This window comes from Myodes glareolus, chromosome 23 (genome assembly GCF_982192425.1).
Source record: "Myodes glareolus chromosome 23, mMyoGla1.1, whole genome shotgun sequence".
Classification (NCBI taxonomy): Eukaryota; Metazoa; Chordata; class Mammalia; order Rodentia; family Cricetidae; genus Myodes; species Myodes glareolus.
In genome coordinates, this window is record NC_142048.1 from 48916095 (window position 1) to 48934599 (window position 18505).

At 47.0% G+C, this 18505-nt stretch overlaps 1 protein-coding gene and 1 long non-coding RNA gene across 13 annotated transcripts in view; both read right to left on the reverse strand.

The window, feature by feature from the left end:
- Positions 1-18505, reverse strand: part of Ank1 (ankyrin 1) — a 185563-nt gene that overhangs the window by 146246 nt on the left and 20812 nt on the right. The window lies entirely within an intron of this gene.
- LOC146890559 (uncharacterized) lies at positions 47-2494 on the reverse strand. Its single transcript, XR_014998625.2, has 2 exons — positions 2313-2494; positions 47-467 (listed from the first exon to the last, which is right to left on the reverse strand). It is a non-coding gene; the product is annotated as an uncharacterized LOC146890559 (long non-coding RNA).

The window sequence follows — 18505 nt, forward strand, 5'->3', positions numbered from 1 at the left end:
ACGAGCCAACGCACAGAGAAGAGACTGTTTAAGCAGGATCACGAAGTGCGAGCTGTGTATAAATGTGAGGTTCTTTATTCAAAGACCAGTTCCGCTTTAGACTGTAGAGCATGAAATTTCTGGGTCCAAAGATGCAGGCGTGAGAATCTGAAGGAATTGGAAGCCCACTCTCTGAGTGAGGCCCCTGCATTTGCTGCGTGTCTGAGGTCAGAGCTGGCACCAGTGTTTGCCCAGCGTCTCAGGAGGGAAGTGGGCACCTTACCCAGCTCACTGGCGGTATGCATCTCTATTTCGAAAAGCTGCTTGCTTTGCACTGGAACAGGATGGCTTCTGCTTTGAACCTCTCTTCCTTCTGTTTTTGGTCGTCTCCTGGTGCCTGCTTCTCAGGGAAGAGATCTGGGACTGGGGAACTCTGGATGGTGCAGCAGTGAACCCCTCCTTCCTCCTGTGGAAGTGGCCTACTTGCTCTGTTAGTGGGGTCAGGAGAAATGATTAACTCCAGGAAACCAGCTCATTGGAATAGATTGCATAAATTATGCCTTCCAACAAAATTATCTGACCACGAGTAAAGGAAAAGGAAATGTGTCTTTCTGCTGCTTCCCATCTGGACTTCTTCCCCCACTGCTTTCTTAAACACCAGAACCATTTAAGCTTCCATATGCAAAAGTCCGTGTTGGCACATAGATTACCCAGAGACGTGCAAAGTATTTGTGTAGAAGGGTCACCCAAAGTCTGGTTTTCTTCACATTCCCCACCTCACCCTTCTTTCTGCTTCTCTCTAATTTTTATTTCTGGATGTTTCTCTGGAAACTGGAAGGCTTGGGGCTGAAAGGGTTCATGATAACTGGAAGCTCCCTGAGTGCAAAACTGGGTAATACTCAACCCCTCGTGTCTACAGTTGGAAAGCAAGACCCTACGTACAGACCTTTTCACAGAGAAGAAAACAGGCCCAGAACATGGCCAGGCTTGGCATCTTGTCTGAGCATCTTGTCTCTGAGCCCAGTGATCTTCCAAGGGCCATTTGTTGGCCCATCCTGTTGGCACACCGATTCAGTGGGCAGACTCTCACTGTGCCCCAAGAGGCCCTTTCCAGCAATGCTCACCCCCAGGAAGGTGCACCAGATGACAGGACCAGGAGTGAGGGCAAACATGTGCAGGCACATGTCACCTGTCCCTACCTAAGCCACTCTTGCAGGCAGGCAACTCTTGGCGTTCATCCCAGGAACAGAGGCCAAGGGCAAAGCATTTGGTTACTGCTTACCATGCAAGTTTTTGTGTTTCGTGTGGACAGGGGCTAATCTGCAAAACACAGCGAGTTCTTAACAGCCCCCAGTGAACTGATCCCAGGAATCCATCCTTACCTGACCATGGGTCCTATTGCAATTGGAGAAGTAGTGGCAGCCACTCGAGACAAGGACCTCCCCACCCTATCAATGGTCTAAGGCACGCCCTTCTGATAGTTCCTCATTCTAGGCCACACCCCTAAGCACTCTTGCCGGCCATGATCCTCAGTGGTCACATTGTGGCTTCATAATACGTCTCCCTCTGGTTTTCACGTACAACCACCTGAGGTTACCCAAAAGCTAAATCATGCAACTTTCCCACCGTGGTGGAAGAGACCGGGATTTAGATGAACCACAAACTCAGAAACAAAAGAGAAAATATGACAGATAATGAAATGAATTTAGATTAACAGCCTGTGACCCTGCCCTCAACAACAACAATGAGCTGTCTCCTGGTATGTCACAGCTCCATGTGAGCCAGCAGGCTTCCCCAGTGTCTCTCTCCCTTTGGACACCATCATCGCTACTGTTTGCCTGAGGAATGAGTGTGCGAGGAATGATACCTGCCCCAACATACTACTCCACACAGTTCACTGGACAGAGTTAGTTACAAGACGGATGTAAAGGAGGCTGAGAATTCTGTCTTCCTCAGTGTCTCTACAGAGATGACACTGATGGTTACTGATGGAGCTCCGTGAGTCAAGGCTGGACTAAGAACCTCTGAGCATCCCACACACCAAGTGACCCATGACGGGTCCCTGAGGGTAAGGTGAGGAGATTCGGGGTAACCCAGCCCCTGCTCGACTATAGGAATGCATCTTCCTGTCCAAAACAGAAATATTGCACAGAGAGCCTTCTTAATCCACCCTTCTTCCTAGCACAGATTTCCCAGGTTACCGTAATCACCATGGATGGATTTCATTTTATTTTGGAGGTAACTTGTTACTATGTCATCCGGGATGATCTTGAACCTGCCATTCTCCTGCCTCAGCCTCCCGAGTGCTAGCATTACAGGTCTACATCACATACCTGGTTGTTTTTGTTGTTGTTGTTTGACACAAGCTGGAGTTGCATGGGAAGAAGACCGCAGCTGAGAAAATGCCTCCATCAGATGGCCTGCACGCAAATCTGCAGGGCATTTTCTTGATCAATGATTGATGTGGGAGGGCGCAGCTCACGGTGGGCAGTACCACCCCTGGGCGGGCATTCTTAGCTTGTATTAGAGAGCCAACTGAGTAATCCAGGAAGAGCAAGTCAGCCAGAAGCACTTCCTCATAGGCTCTGCTTCAGTTCCGGCCTCCAGGTTTCTGCCTTGAGTTCCTGCCCGGCCCCCCTTTCATGATGGACTACAGCTGAAATAAAGCTGAAATAAACCCTTTCCTCCCCTACTTGCTTTGGCCATGGTGTCACAGCAATAGAAACCGGAACTAAGACAAGTTGGTATCCGGAGTGGGGTGTTGCTGTGATAGACCTGACAGTGCTGTTCTGAGGACAACTATGGAGAACTTTGACACTTGATGCTGGAAAAGCCTTGAGTGTTCAGAGTGTTCTGTTCACTAGAACTGTTTCAGGAAGTAAGGAGAAAAGCCAGGAGCAGTGCAGATGAAGGCCTGGCCTGCGACGTTTCAGAGGGCAGCAAAGACAACCAGGACCTCTCGTGTGCTGTTTTGTATAAAGTGTATTCTCGTCAGCTGCGCCTGAGAAATCAGCTGTGGTTAAGAGACCAGCATCACTGAGGCGGGATCTTCTGGGAAGCGTTTCCTCAGGGTCAGCACACAGGGGCTGCGATCGGAGGGGGCTGAGGCTGTCTCTCCTGCTGGCAGCGGAACTTGGTCATGTGTAAGAATCTCTGAGGTGCTGCTGGTCTGTGAAGGTGTGAATGGCTTATGGAGAGCAGCTGAGGCTTGCCACTGTGTAGCAGAGCTGGACCTGAAGAGAGACTGGGAGAGGGTTTTGAAGGCACAGCCTCGGCTGCAGTAGAGGCCCAAGCATGTTGGAGATATCATAAGATGACTGCCAAGGACAGTCACAGCTGTGGAGGGGAGCCAGTCTGAGCCTAGGATGTGACCTGTGTGTGCTATGGATGGCAGAGCTGGAGAGGCAGTGCTGCCCAAGCCTTTGGAGCCCAGAAGACCCCAAGTCCTAGATGGCATGTGTTAATTTATTTACATTATTGGAGTTTAACTTTTTGTTGATCTTATTGTCACTGTGCTCTGGTTCTTCCTTCCTTGGTTTTTTGTTTGTTTGTTTGTTTTGTATGTATGTATGTATGTATGTATGTATGTATTTTGTTTTTTTAAAGGAACCTGCAGGTGAGATGCTTTGAAATTTTTGTTTGTTTGTTTTGCCTTTTCAAGACGGGGTCTCTCTATTATGTAGCCCTGGCTGTCCTTAAATTCATTATGTAGCCCAGGCTGGCCTCAAAGTCACATCGATTCACCTGCCTCTGCCTCCTGAGTGCTGGGACTAAAGGCCACCACTACTGGCCACCTTTAAAAAGACATTGGATTTTTAAATAGAATTTGGACTTTGAAAGTGTTAAAAAATTAACTGTGGGGTTTTTAAAGTTCTACTATGTTGTATATTGTGATATTAACATGACATCCTTGGGACAAACAAGAAAGGGAAGTTTACGGTTTGATAGTGATATGTGTCTCCTGTCGCTCTATGAAGGCCCCACCCTGCTACCTTTTCACTTCTCACTGCCATGAGAAAGTCTTTGGGTGGGACTTGGCTGATCTGTTGGGAAGTAGCCCCTGCACAACAACCTTAGCTGTGTCTTCTCGCTCAGACTCACGCCAGCATTGGAGATCCCCGCATGCCTGGCCTTGGAGAGTTAAATGTCCATCTTCCATTTCTACATTAGCACTCAGAGACCAGTGCCACGGTTCCAAAGTTCACAGAAGGAAATGGACGAGATCTCCACCAATAGTAACAGCATGCTATGGACACGAGGGGCTTGGCTGCTCTCTCCTTCTGCTTTGAAAGTGAGCTCAGGGAAAGGAAAGACACAAGCTTAGAGTGTAATCATAGCACTGGACAGAGGGGGTAACAGAGGAATCACAGGCTGGTCTGGTGAGGGGCCTAGTGTGGCCCCTACTTATACAGCGGCTTTTGTTGCCTGGCACAATCTTGCTTTAGGTCCAGCCTCTGCTAAGGGGAATGTGGAGAGCCTCAACTCATGAAACTGATGACTTACCTAGGATGACATGGCTGTGGTGGCAGAGGCGGTCACCCGATCAGCACAGCCCCCAAACTATTTCATCCAAGGACAAAGATAGTTTTTTTTTTCAATTTGTATTTATTTATTTATTTATTTATTTATTTATTTATTTATTATGTATACAATATTCTGTCTCTGTGTATGCCTGCAGGCCAGAAGAGGGCACCAGACCTCATTACAGATGGTTGTGAGCCACCATGTGGTTGCCGGAAATTGAACTCAGGACCTTTGGAAGAGCAGGCAATGCTCTTCACCACTGAGCCATCTCTCCAGCCCCTTTTTTTTTCCAGTTTCTGAATGGTTTCCTGAAGATGGACATTCAATCCTCCTCTACATCTAGCTTGATTCTTAGCAGTGTCCTCTCACCCTCACAGGCAGTGATCATGTGGATACAGGGATGCATTATCCTCAGCCCTCTGTCCATAGGTGACCCCTACTTTAAGCACCTTCAGCATAAGAAAATCCAGAGGAGCTTCCCATGCAAAACGTGTAAGAGAGAGGAAGACTATCCAGGCAAAAGGAAGCCAGCTTTTAACAACCAGGGGATTCCCCTAGTACATTTCAGAATGAGACTCAATTTCCAAAAATTCCTTTGGCGCTCAACTTTTCAGGAACATGACTATTGTCAATTTACGAGAACAAAGCAGTGCTTTTTTTTTTTTTTTTTTTTTTTTTTGGCTTTGCTCCTGATACTGACATGCCAGAGAGAGTCGGGGTTTGCTCAAAAAAAAAAATTATTTACTCTACAAAAATGTTCTGGCAACTTTGCTTACAGTGTCATTTCTCAACACTCTGAATAAACTCTGGAAATTTCTGCATTGCAAAGGCAAAACAGCCAGGGAAGACTGCAAACTCAGAAGGGCTCCAACGGGGTCAGTGGAAGGCGCTGGAAGTATTCTGGAGTCGGAACACCTAATGCTTCACTTCCTCCGGGTAATCTTTCAACGGAAAATGCTAGTATTGATTGGCTCTGAGCTTTATTGATGAGCTGCTTTTTAAAAAACTCAAATCTATTTGAATTTTTATAGCTTTTCTTCTCAAAAGCCCATCCCCTCCCATTCCACCCTCACCACCAAGTAACAATTCTGCGGGAGACAGGTATGCGCACTTCGGGCTCTGTCTCAGTTTAATATTTTATTAGCTAATGAAGGGACACTCTGATTGGAAGAGCTCAGTATAAAGCACAGCCATCTCCTCACAAGAGGCAGAAATGCTTTTCCTCGTCAGGCTAATAGTGCATTTATTCTTGGATTACATACTTAAGTCTTTACTTATGGCTTCCTATCTTGCCAATTAGTTAAATAGCAAAGCTGAACCTCCTTGTGGAGGATCTCTGCTCCTTAACGGGTGGTGTCAGGTCCCAGGTCCTTTCTGGAGAAAGACATCTTTCATATAAAAGCTGGCATGAGACAGGCAGATTGAAAGGAGAGTCACTGTGTGACCACCTGCCCTCGCTAGGCATTTAGAAACTTCTGACATCTATCAAGCTCCACTTCAGCCCCAATTCCACTAAGCCAACTACTGAGCAAAAACATTCCAAGTAAACCACCCCATCCTCTAATTGCAGGTGCCCAAGAAAGGGCAATTTTCAAGAACAAAGATTCTATTTGAGAAATGCTGTCTGCATTTCGAAAATCCCTTTACATGGATGCTATCAAACAGCAAACTGAGTTTACTCAATGATGCCATGGGGGCGGAACACGACGGGCTTCTCTGAGCCACTGGCTCCTCAGAGTGTGGTATTTGAACTAGAAATTTCTGTCACTATCACCTCTGTGTTCTTTAAAAATGGAAAGGAAGTACAGATGAGGTGGCACATGCCACCAAGCCTGATGACGTGAGTTTGATTCCGAGGAGCCACAGAGTAGAAGGAGAAAACCAACTCTCACAAGCTATCATCTGACCACCACACGCATTGTGTGGCACATATGTGCACACTCATGAAACAATGCTTTGAGTAATAAAAAATGCAAAACACTTGGCTGTCTTCCAGACATACCACTTGGAGTTTGTAATAGTATCCCTCCGTGACTCATGAGCACACAGATTGAGGAGCGCTGCTCTGGACCCAGAGCCACATACGGCACCACGACCTCTGCTGATATTTAAGATATATTAGATGGGCAGCTAGCAGAAAAAAATGATAGCTGTTTGGTGGAATGTTTATAAGGATGAATGAACAAAATGCATGACTAATTGAACAGACAAATAAGATTCATTGACACAGGACACAAAAATGTTACACTACCAATGCCAAACAGATACGAAACACCTAGAATTCAGGCTATTTCCAGACTCATTCGCTTTCCTTTTTTTTTTTTTTTTTAAAGAAAAAATGATGAACGTAGAATGTGTCCAGTGTGCCACATGGCCCAGCAGCAATCATCTTCACATGGCTAACATCTCAAGATGACTGGTCGGAGTCTGTTGCACAAGGCCTGGTCAGCTCAAAAGAGAGGGCACATTATGCATGGGGGAACCACGGTGTCACTTGGGATCTATTTATCGGGCAGTCACACTGGCAATCACTCGGAGGGCTAGCTGTCAGGAAGAAGGTCTCTGCCAACTCAGGAGAAGTGACTGCTTCCGTCACAGGGACCATGACAGTCCTTTGGCTTCCCTGATGGTGAGGGCAATGCTCAGCATGTGCTCCACAGCCTGGCTGCTTCCTGCCCTCCTCTCCCCTGGCATCAGCAAAAGTACCAGAATGCGTTAGCTTTAGAGGACAGGACCACATGCAGAATCCGCCCTTGCCAAGTGGCTGCTGGACCATCTACTGCTGTCACATTCGGTACATCACCTAGTGAAGGATGGGCTTGGAAACCACAGTCCCCACACACCCAGAGCCAAAGTGCACAGAGGGAACCTCTGCCCCCATACCCCTTAGCACGAGAAATCCCAATGTCAAGGAGCCAGGATGAAGGCATTTCTCAGATGCCCACAGTAAGTATTTCCTTTGAAATCGTTTTTTGTTTTGCTTTTGTTTTTTACTTCTCTACATGGGAAGCCCTCCAGTTTTGTGTAGGAGACACCCTTGGGAAAGGAATAAAGCCACGGATCTCTTCTCTCTCCCAGGGAAAACGTACATGAGGACATTTTTTTACTTTCAATTTCAAGGGAGCTTCTTGAGAGTTATTCGGAGAATCCCTAGAGGGCAGAAATTCTAGGTTAATAATCATTGATAGAAATGAGGCTATGGACCTTTTCTCCAAACACAACTTGATTTCAGCACACTAACACCAACTGAAGAATATGAGTCATTTTTAATGAGGGGGTAAACCAGATGTAGAAATTAGAGAAGGCAGCTTTGTAAAGGCAGAGGCAGGGACATAAAGACAGACCACTAGACCAGGCTAGAGTGAGGCTCTGCTCAAAAGGGGAAAAGGGGCATAAAAAGGAAGCATAGTTGATAGGGAAGGCCTCTTGGTATGGCTGGTCGGAGAACAGTAGACCCAGCGGCACCTTCAAGAATTTTCCCAGGGCTTGGCTCCATGACAAGAGTCAAGTTTCTTAGATCCATATTGCCTTAATGGCTTCTTTTCTTGACAGTTGCAGACTACGCACTCAATAAATACTTATTGATTCATTGATTTCTTCCTTGGCTAGTGTTGCCAGGAATTAAACACAGTGGCTACAGAATAGGACTATAGGCTGCCTGCCTTCCCATCTCCAAGAGACTAGCGCTTTGGAAGTCCAATCAGTGGCTCTTTGATGACTACAACAGAAGTAGTTTGGCAGGTGGCATTGGCCCCAACCAACCAAAAACACTGATGTTCCGGCTGTCTGAATTGTTTAGGAAATCACCACGCCTCCATTGACCTCTGCTGTCAGGGACTGGCTCTCGTAAGTAAGGAGGGAACCCTCATCAGAAAGGGGAAAGGGAATGAGGGCACCCATCTAAAGCCCTCCCTTCAGCAGAGAAGAAGGCTACAGGATGAATATGCTCAAACATTTATGATATAAAGGAGAGGGAGGGCCATGGTGTGGGAGCACGAGTCTGTGTCCTTGATGGACGTTTTAAAACTCTGCTAGATTTCCGAAGCCCAAAGGAGCCAGACCATTATAATCTTGTCTTTGCAAGCCAAGAATAGCTCAAGATTTATGCTCCATGTTGGACAGACCTCTTCTGCCTGGATGCTGCCTCTGAGCAAATCTGCCCTGGGTTTGACCAGCTCTGTGACTGGGGTTCACTGGCACTCCAATTTACCAAGAAGTGCCAGGTCAGCCCTTCCCAAGGAGTGGCAGAGCCAAGGTACAGCTAAGGCTGATGGAGTCGGCGGCTGATGGAGTTGGAGGGGAAGCACTCAGCACTAATGTGTTTGTAGGTGCCTAGGTGCTAAGGGCTGAGCCTAGGTGCTTAGGCTGCTGCTGTGTGTGGAACAATAATCCCTAAGCATGTTCTTGGCCTCTCTAAACTGCAGGCTCTTATTCTGAAATCTCAGAGGCCATAAGGTATTCATAGGCTCCTGTGGGATTTTCTACAAAGAGCTACCTAGAAATGAAGGCACCATGATGGGAAATGTCTTTAAAGTTATCTTCTCCAAGTGTGGTGGAAGCCAGGCAGTGAAGAGGTCACAAGCACACTGAGACATTCCCCAGGATACAACCCTCTTAGGGTGCCCGTGGGAATGGTGTGAAACTGGGTAGGCCTTCCAGGAGCTTGCCTGATCACCCGGAACACCACTGGAGAACAAATAAACAGGCTTCCCATGCTATGGTGCAAAGCTGTCGACAGAACGCTGCAACCCAGACAGGACACTCTCACTCAGCCAGTGCATAGCACAGCCCCCGCTTCTCAAGAACTGCTATTTCTGTCTCAGAAATCCCTTCTCTCGGGGTGTGAAGTGTTTCTGTGCAGCCGTGATCAATGCCTGACAGAAACAACATGTGAAAGGAAAGACTTGGCTTAATCATGGTTTCAGAGGTTTCTGTCCATATAATGGCAGTAAAATTCACATCATAGCAGACAATGGAGCCACAACAGGGAAGGACCGGAGTGAAATACAGCCCTCAAGAACACATCTCCAAATGATGCTGGTGACCTATTTTCCCCAATCATGTCCTACCTTCCACCGTCTATCAAATATTGAATCTATGAATGGATTAATCCGTTTATTAGGTCAGACTCTAATGAGCTAATCATCTTTGGAAATGAACTCAGTATATTCGAAGGTGTAATTTATTAACTTCCCAGAGGGTTCTTAGTCTAACCGAATTATCAAGATCAACCACCTCAACCAGAAAACACCGCCGTAGGAGACAGAAACAGTGCCAAGGTCCCCTGCACCCACTGCTCAGCAGAAAATTCACAGGAGCCAAGCCCTCAAGGAGCTAGAGGACAATTCAGTGAGGCTCTCTATTCTAGAAATGAAGGTAACTGAACAGGGAGAGGACCCACTCCCTGGCAGGCACACCCATGGCGCACCAAGCCCTATATGAAGTCCTTCTCCATTTGGGCAGCGATAGACAAACATGGCTGCAGGAAGGCCTCCTCTGGGTTGGACAGCCATAGACAAGTATGCTTTCAGTCTGTTTTATGATCCTGGATAGCATTTTCCAAACTGTGCTTTATAGAAGCCAGTCCCCAGGGCGTTTGTGAACACTGCGGAGTACAGCCCCGCTACACACTCAGAGAATGAGCGGATAACCCAGGGCTGTGCTGTAAACAATGCTGAACAGGGAACTGGAGTCTGCCTTCCTCTAGCCCCGAACGGATTACACGTCATTAGAGTTTTGTGACAGATGCAGCTTTGGTGTGGGGATTCCCCACCCTGCTGCTAATTTAGCCAAGAGTTACTTGGGGCTATTGGCCTTTCATGTCCTTGACTCTGCGGCCATCAGACTTCACCAAGTTCATCCGAGATGGCTAAATCTGCACCATTCACTGCACCAGAAATGAACTCTGAAGCAATTCCAAGAGGGCAGCAGTGGGGAGCTCCCTGGGGCTGGTGTCCGGAGACTGAAGATGGATGTCATCTCTCAGCCAAGGCCTGGCTCACTGATTTTCTTGCTTACGTCTTATTTTGTGAGCCTTCTTAGGAAACACTCAAGTCTGGAGTACAGTTTGCCTAGCATGCATCAGGCTCTAGATTCTATTATCAGCAATGAAACACACACGGGGCAGGGCAGGGGGAAGACAGACAGGCAGACAGACAGACAGACAGAGAGGACGTGAAAGAAGTTTGGGGGACCATATGGATATTTTGAGAAGGGGAAGTGAGAAGTGGATATGGTTAATATACATGAATGTCATTTTGAAAAAAATAAAGATATTTTAAAAAGAAGAAGGAAGAGAAGAAAAGAAAGAATAAAGATACAAATTTGGGCCAGCAAGAACCCACCCCTAGCCCTTCTTAGAGGGCATGCTCTAGTCCTTCTTAGAGTGCATGCTCTAGCCCTTCTTAAAGGGCACCTCTAGCCCTTCTTAGAGCGCAATGCTCTAGCCTTTCTTAGAACGCATGCTCTAGTCCTTCTTAGAGTGCATGCTCTAGCCGTTAGTGTGCTTGCTCTAGCCCTTCCTAGAGAGCATGCTCTAGCCCTTCTTAGTGTGCATGCTCTAGCCCTTAGAGGGCATTTCTAGCCCTAAAGCTTCTATGCTTTTGTACCCGGAGGCCTCTTCTGCAACGAGGTGTAATACAACCTACGTTAATCACCCAGTCACACTAAGTCCCTGCTTAAATGTGCCCAGTTTGGGTGACGTGAAGCAGGAACAAAACTGTGAAGAAACTAGCACCATTCCATGACTGTATTCCTCTTTTTAAATGTCCTTTTTAGGTCTGAGCCCTACTTCCACCCAGGAAATAGCAGCTAAGTACACAGATATGAAGTGTGCAGTGCCTAGCGTGGGTCTCAGCTCTGTCTTATCTGCTGGACAGACTAGGTGGGTTATTCAACCTGCTGAGCCTTGGTTTCCCTATTAACAAACTGTGTCAGGGCATTGGGTGAAGTTCAGCTGCACTGATAGCCATGCCACAGGAAGAGCTGGGGGCAGACACAGGCCAGTGGGACACTACAGGCAATGACAACTCCCTTCCCTGTGCTGACAGCGACTTGAGGGGACTGCTGTGTCCTTTGCTCTGTGCTTATCATAGAATCTGTGGCTCCCCTTCTCCAGCAACCTGGAGGAGACAGATGAGAAAAGAAATCGCAAGCTCTATGCTCAAAAGCACAGACACAGAAGAGGTTGTGACAGGTGGCTGCGGCCAGCCTTGCACGCTCAAGGCACATGTTTTATACCCAACTTCTGAAAGCCAAAAGGCTGCGGATATGTTTGTTTATTTTTCAAGTGAAAACATGTTTTACAACTATGAAGGGGCAGGCGGTGGTGATGCACGCTTTTAATTCCAGCACTCAGGAGGCAGAGGCAGGTGGATCTCTGTGAGTTCGAGGCCATCCTGGTTTATAGAATGGGTTCCAGGACAGCTAGAGCTACATAGAGAAACCCTATCTCTGGGGAGGAAAAGGAGGAAGTTCTGGAGATGGAATAGAAGGAAAAAAACAACACAAACACCGTACAGAAAATTACCATTCTAGTCAAGCTATAAATGTCATTAGGTTTAAAGTTATATTATTAGAATCCATTTATATTATAAAAGAAATGCAAGATTGTCAGGCACAGCGCTCACCTCTTTAATTCCAGCACTCCAGAGGCAGAGGCAGGGGGATCTCTGTGAATTCAAGGCCACCTTGGTCTACATATCAAGTTCCAGGACAGATGAGGTTACACAGAGACACCCCATCTCAAAAAAAAAGGAAAGAAAGGAAGAAAAAAAGAAAGCACTGTCCATAGAGCAGACATTCCCAGCACTTGCTACTGCAGAACAAGAGCAAATATCAACCAACCTTGTGCCTACTTAATCCCACGGCTCAGCAGAGCTGCCTGAGTTATTACCAGTCAGTCCACCCGTCCAGCCAAAGCCTTAAGCCGCGCAGAGCCAAGATTCTAGAATCATGTCTAAGGCCAACAATGTCAACATGAGTTAACTTTTAATTTGGAAAAAAACTATGTTACTTAGCAATACATTTTGTCATAGTTCATTTGGGTCATAAACAGTACTTACATGCACAGAATGCCTAAGAGGACAGTTACCAAGTTAGCCATAGTTTTTCTGTCATTAAATTTTTTAAATTTATTATCATAGTGTGTATGTGTGTTGTGTAGGTGTGTACAGGCCACAGTGCACATGCCGAGGTGAGAATATTCTCCCCTAGTTTTATTGGGTCTCAGGGACGGAACTCAGATCAGACCTTCGGGCTCATCTCCTGAGTCATCTCACAACCTTGCACATAGCTATCTAGAGAAACAAGGACAACCCCTTTGAAAGTCTGTTTACATGTGCTTTGTAATTTTGGCGTTTCTTCTTTTTGAAACAGGATTTCATGTAGCCCAGATTAGCCTGGATGAACCTTGGTGTGCAGACCAAGCTGGACCTGAGGCTCACAGAGTTCTGCCTCTGTTTACCGAGTGCCACCAGGCAGAGCTTTCTACACATCCATGAGCTCCATTTCCTCCCAGAGCTCACGTCTTGCCAAATGGAATACTATTTCTCCTACTGGAGTATATGTGAAGGAAATCTGCAATAAGGCTTACTTATAATGCTCAAGACACTTTTTCCTAGCCCCACAAGGCCAAGGGCATCTTCTACAGAAGCCAGTGAGTCGGCAGCCAGCATTCAGAGAGATGACACTTCCCACTAGTGTGGTCTCTGGACATCAGTGGCACTGAGTCTGTCAGCCATGCAGTCTGATCACCACTGCTGTTCCTTCGCCCTTCGCTACTCACTGCCGGTAAAGACAGCGCAGCATTTACCATCTGGCGACCGTGTTCCAGCCTCACCGTAAACAAAGCAAACTGCCGCACCTTCTGCCACAGCAGCGGCATCGTGAGTAAAACAGGTGGAAAAACCTGACAGCAATTAAACGCTCAGAAGGATTAGCGCAGAGGAGAAAAGGAGAAAGAAGACCACACCACATCGTTGAACTCACAGCCATGGCTCCTGAAGCCTTGCATGGTGGCGTCTGTGGAAGCAACGCAAGAGAGTTGATCACCCTGCGTGTGTGCCTCCTTCCAGGGCCTCCTGACCACATCTGTGGGCATCTCAAAGGGTTTCCTGTTAAGCCTCCTGCAATTCAAGCAAGTCTCTTCTTCCCTTGGTGGGATGACCAGCCTGCTAGCAAGGCGAAGGAAGAACAAGCAATGGTAGTCAATGGCAACCTTCTGTGACATTTCTTAGAGACCTGAGTGCCCTTGGGGCCCACACGATCACTTGTTTCCAATTCTGCAGGTCCATCAACCAACTCTGGGAGCCTTGACCAGCACAGCATCTTGGCTGGGATCCCCTCCCTAGAACTTTCTGGCCTCTCAAGGAGTCTGAGCTCTGAATCAGTGGGTTTCCTTTGCCTAATTCATCTACTGATTCTAGATTCGTGAGAATAAAAATGCCCAAGTTACAGTTAACTGGGCCAAACATTCTGTTAAGAGTTTTGGCAACAGTCTAAAGGCTAAAATCTGTGCTGCGAGGGCTGCAGATTTGGCTCCACGCACACCACGTGAAGACTTTGGCCATGGGCCCTGCAATGTTTTACTCTCAGGGGTACACAGCATATTATGAAGGATCCATAAATGCTGTTAAACCCCACACCTCCAAAGTTCTGTTGGCTCTTCATGGTCCGTGGCTGTCTCTAAGCCGGCTTTCTCTGTGAAGTGACTGTTGGCTGTGTGTGCATGGAGCCTAACAGGGCTCTTGTCTCAGCTCCATTCCCAGCCAGGTCCACAGAAGATTGTCAGATGCCCACCTGACCTGGGTTTAATGAATCCTGAGCGCCCTGCAGGGCCAAGCACAGAGCTCTGCTTGATGTCTAATGAGTATTCACAGCGCACTTCCTCCAGCTCACGGCTCCAGGTCATCCCCACACTCACAGGCTCCCAGATCCTGGTCCTGCTTCCTTCAGACCAAATGTCTCCATCCAGCCCACAGGCAGAGAAGACGGCCCTTGGCACCCAGCACTTGGGAAACAGAACCTGCTCATGTTCTCCTGCCCCACTCAACACAGCACAAGACAGCTGCCCAGAGTCCCTGCCTCTCCTCTACCCTGACTCCTTCACCCCATCCCCATCAACCATCCTTCCCGGAAGGAGCTCAGCATCACCTCTTAAGTGCCTGTCTTCCAGCCAACAGCATCTCTTTCCTCCTGCAAACTCCGCCCTCAGCAGCAAATGAGCCAATGCCTTTCCACTCAGTTGTCACTCACTGTATCAGTCATCCCAGCTTGTGAAGAGTCCCAAGTCTCACCCTCCCAGCTGCCCCACCAGGACACTGCTTTCCACCACCGTTTGGAGGTTCTGCAGGCTGCACCCCCTTCCTTTTCTCTTGTTCCTTTTCACTTAGCGATGACCCGTGGGTTTTTTTGTTTGGGGGTATCATGCTTTCATCTTTTTCCCCACAAGTAATGACTTTTCCTCAAAATAGAGGTAAAATACGTATACCTGAAAATTCCCTAGCACAGCCATTTTCTCGGTGTACATTCATTTCACACGTAGGTCACCTCCAGTCATTTAAAGAAAGTTGATCATCTTCCAAAGTAAAACTACTCATTAGAAACAACTCCCTGCCCCCCACAGGCCTCCCGAAAGCTACAACCAACTTCTGTCTCTCAATGACTGCTTTAGGAACCCCACAGAAGACGCATTATCCAGTACTTTTTCTTTGTCACTAGTTCATTTTGCTGGGCATAATGATCCCCCAGGTCCTACTGTATGGTAGCACATGACAGGATTTACATTTTTTTCAAGGCAGAGTAATGGTCCATACCATACATACATCACATTCTCTTTATCCACTCATCCACTGATGGGCACTTGAATTGCTTCTACCTCTTAGTTGCTGTGAATCATGGTGCTACGAGTTTTCAGGTTATATATCCAGACTCTATTTAGAACTGTTAGACCATATGGTAATTCCATTCCCCTGCCCCTTCTCCAAATCTTCCCTGAGAGAGCCTGGAAAGAGAACCTCAGGACCAAGAACAGGGTGAGCACAGTGAGCCCCCTTTCTGGTCATGCTCCAGTGCTGAGGGAAATGTGCAGTAAAGCCTGGCAAATAGAAGAAAATGTGTTGGGTAAAGCATTCGGAGCCAAGAGGAAGGTGCCTGTGACCTGCTTCTCATGGTGCCGAGGGGTATCACAGCATCAATGGAGTTTCTTCAAATGCCATAAAACCTCTTACAGGACAAGAAACAAAGCCTCAATCAACTGGAGTTAGAACCTAGGAACACAGGTGACAACTCAAAGCCCCAGAGTACTGGGAGCACCTCCCCACACGTGATCCACAGCCTAGAGCACCTCCCCACACGTGATCCACAGCCTGGAGCACCTCCCTACACATGATCCACAGCCTAGAGCACCTCCCCACACTTGTGTTCCACAGCCTGGAGCACCTCCCCACACGTGATCCACAGCCTAGAGCACCTCCCCACACTTGTGTTCCACAGCCTGGAGCACCTCCCCACACGTATGTTCCACAGCCCAGAGCATCTCCCCACACGTGTGTTCCACAGCCTGGAACACCTTCCCACATGTATGTTCCACAGCCCGGAGCACCTCCCGGTACTGAGTTCCCTCATCTCTGCCCATGAGGTCCAGTGGAGCATGGCCTTCCATGAGCCCCCTGGGACTGGCTGCAGTTCACCTCCTCTGTCCTAAATGGCTCTGAATGCTGCCTTGGGTGCTTTCTCATCTCCCACCCCATCCATGTTCTGTTATGCTGAAATGAGTATCTTATGTGTCCCCCACCTTCAGCGCAGGAGCTCTGGAAATATTTTTTGGCAGACACAAGCACACCTAAAGCACCGCTGATGTGGGTCCTAAGCTTACATGACGAGTGTTTTACTCACCGAGCCCTACGTTTGGAGCTGTGACTTGTCCACCTCGTCCCCGGCAGACAGGGTCACAGAAGGAATGAGGTGTACCAGAGGCAGAGGCTATGCCACCACGAAGTTGGTTGCTCCCTTCACTGCTCCTGACATTGGGGCTGGAGCACGTCTTATGTGGGGCTGACCTCAACAACCTAGATAGCAATAGAACCCTTATTTCTGTTACGACAGTCCATGTGTTTTATAGATATTGTCCAGTGTCCTTCTCCAGCGGCACGAGGGAAGTCACTCTCGCGCAGAACCATTGTATCAAGGTGATGGATGATAACTTGGGCAGGTTTTATCTGCCCAGGGACCTTTTGAAAGGCAAAGCCTGGATGCAGATCAGAGACAATGCACAAGATCTCATCAGAAATATCCACAATACTGATTATCACCTGTGCATAATTTATAACTTGATATATCTTGTGAATAATTAAGAAATCTGACTGGGAACCTCTTCCAGCAGAACTTCTGGGAGAATATGAAGTAATCTGCCATGAAATATTGACCTTGGTCTAATTCAATGCAAAGCCCAGTTAAGTTGGAGAAAGAACTATGCCAAGCTGCTTTATAGAATCTTTAAAGCTCTTAGACATTTTGGGGAACAGAGAGAAAAATCTATAGAATAAAAGTCTACGCTGTCAGACACCATGAAATCTTGGGGCAGGGAGCAAAGACCCTAAACTACTTTGTTGTTCAAGTTTCTATCTTGAATGTTCCTCTAAAGACCCCATGTTAAAGACTTTGTGCCTACCGGGATGTGTAGAACCTCCAGAAGGTGAGCCATTCGAGAGGCCTTTAGACTACCAGGGGTATGACCTTGAAAGGAACCGTGGAACCCAGGCCCTTCCTTCCTGTGTTTGAGTGACTGAATCTGGAGGACACAATTTGACAATAATAAAAGGTTTCTGAATGCACAGTGACCAAAACTAAATTAAAAATCTAATATGTAATGAATCTGAATTATTTCCGGCAGCCTTAGCTCCGAACACCCATGTGCACTTCGCTATCAATAGAAAACAAACAAACAAACAAACAAACAAACAAATCTGCCCCCAGATGCTTCTTCTCAGATCTGAGACTCATGAAAGTTACGAATGACAGTGGTTCTTTTCTGTGCATGCAAGGTTTCCGATCTTGTGGAAGCATAATGGTTTAATTATGGAAGGCAAAGATCTTTAATATTTCCCGCTGTCATTTCTCACCAGGTAAGCCCCAAATTAGCGTATCTTTGTATTGCATTGGAAAGTTCGATGTTGAAAGTTACTGTTTGAAATACTACTGACTTGCGTTTCACAGATAATCATTAAATGAATGTTTTCTTGAGATTAGGGCAGAATTTCCAGCCATTTCAGAAATGGCCCAGGCGCGTTCCTGCCAGCTTGCACTATGTATTTATGTGCTGCAGCGTTCTCAGCACTGACTATTGTAAAATCAAAATATCGATCAGCTCTCAAAAGCACTGAGGACACTCTCGGGCCTCTAACATCAAATATTTAGCCAAGATTTAATTACTTACATAAAAATAAACGCATCTACCTCCTGATGCAAAGTCGTTTTCCATGTTTACAAGTGATAACATTGTATGTATACCAGAGAATTGTTTTAAGGAAAGTTTGTGGTTTAGTGTTCATAAATATTTGTTTTGTATTCCTATTTTATATGCCTGAGGCTCATGTGCAAAGGGGCTTTAACTATAAAGCAGTGAGGAAGTCCTTCCCTAGAGGAGCAGAGCTCAGATGGGCCCTAGACCACTCTGCAGGGAAAGAAGCAAGCATTGCAAACTGAGGTCCTCTTGGTTGACTGTGTGTGAGGGAGAGGGAGGGGTGTGGCCCTGAGAGAGAGCAGAACCACTCTACCCCTTTCAAACCTGCAGTATTTACCAAGTGATCCTTGTGTGTATGTGTGTTATGTGCATATGTGTGTGCATGTGTGAGTGTGTGTAAGAGTGTATGTGAGCCTGAGTGCATGTGGCTGCATGTGAGTGTGTGTTTGTGGGGTGGGGGGAAAGGCGATAAGAAAGGAGACTGGCCCTGTATTTATTTTTTTAAAAAAGGAGATCTTTGATTGTCATACTGCTTTCATG